Consider the following 1275-nt stretch of genomic DNA (forward strand, 5'->3'; position numbering starts at 1 on the left):
CTGCTCTTTCTTCACGAGACTGTTTTGCTGTTTCTGGAACATTTATCTCTGGACCACTCTGTGGTTTCCACTCGCTCTGGCGAACTCACAACAGCCAGCGGGAAGAGCCAGCGGGCGGGAGGCGAGGCGCGGAGCTGCTGTTTCCACCTGGTCAAACAGCCAGCCAGCCGGCTGCGCCCAGACAACCCCGCGCACCGCGCCAGCAACCCCGCAGCCCCGCAGCCCGCAGGAGGCCTACGCCACCATGCAAGAGCCCGATGCCAACATGCTGGAGCCTGAGGCCAACATGCTGGAGCCCGATGCCAACATGCTGGAGCCTGAGGCCAGCCCACAGGAGCCGGCTCTCCACCGCGTGGTGCAGGGCACTGGACGCTTGATCCCTCCACGCTGCTCGGCCACTGCAAACAGGGCAGCAGACATGGCAGGGCCATGGGGCAGGGCCGCGGCGGCCTATCATGGCCGCCACCCCTGGGCACCTAGGCCCACGCCTTCTACAAAGATGGCCTGCCTGCCCTCTTTCTATGAATTCTGGAACCATCCCGGGCCTCCCGGACTCCCGGGCTCCCTGCCAAAACTGGGCACACGAGATCTCCAGCCGCCGGTCCGGTCTGAAGACAGACAAGCTGGAGTACGCAGAGATTTGTGCAGAGATCGCAACCTGCAATTCCTAGAAGTGGAGCTGCGCGGGAAGCCACCTCCGGATGGTGAACCCCCCCCAACAACTAAGACAGTACAGATTTTAATTCGTGTTTAAAATGACATGTCTTCGTAACAAAGGTTTCTCTCCTCGTGTATTAATGACTATGTTTATGTGTATGTTTAAAGTTTGGTAAACAGTAGCTTTAAGGCTAAATTCTTACTAGTCAAAGATAAATGAAAAAGGTTTTCAACGTAATTCTCATAAAGATAAAAATTAACTTACATTTAAAGTCTGAGGTAAAAATTAGTTAACAATCAATATATTTCAACTAAGTTGGTCTAAACAAAAGGTTAAATAGACTTGTTTATATGTAAAACTCTCCATTACCTTCTCTATTAGAAATGGTAGATCGCACAATGGCTATGCTAATTACTCTCATGCCTGAGGTTTCCTCTCCGGCCCACACCTAGGGTGTGTCTCCATCTTGAATGGGTGTAACAAAAGGTTAAAAGACGTTGTTGATATGTAAAAGTCTCAAATTCCTTCTCTATTAGAAATGTTAGATCGTGCAGTAGATATGCTAATAACAAGTTTTGTTTCATAGTAAGTAAGTTGCAGCCAGCTGCCTTTGGGAC

This window comes from Erinaceus europaeus, chromosome 2 (genome assembly GCF_950295315.1).
Source record: "Erinaceus europaeus chromosome 2, mEriEur2.1, whole genome shotgun sequence".
In the NCBI taxonomy this organism is placed as follows: domain Eukaryota; kingdom Metazoa; phylum Chordata; class Mammalia; order Eulipotyphla; family Erinaceidae; genus Erinaceus; species Erinaceus europaeus.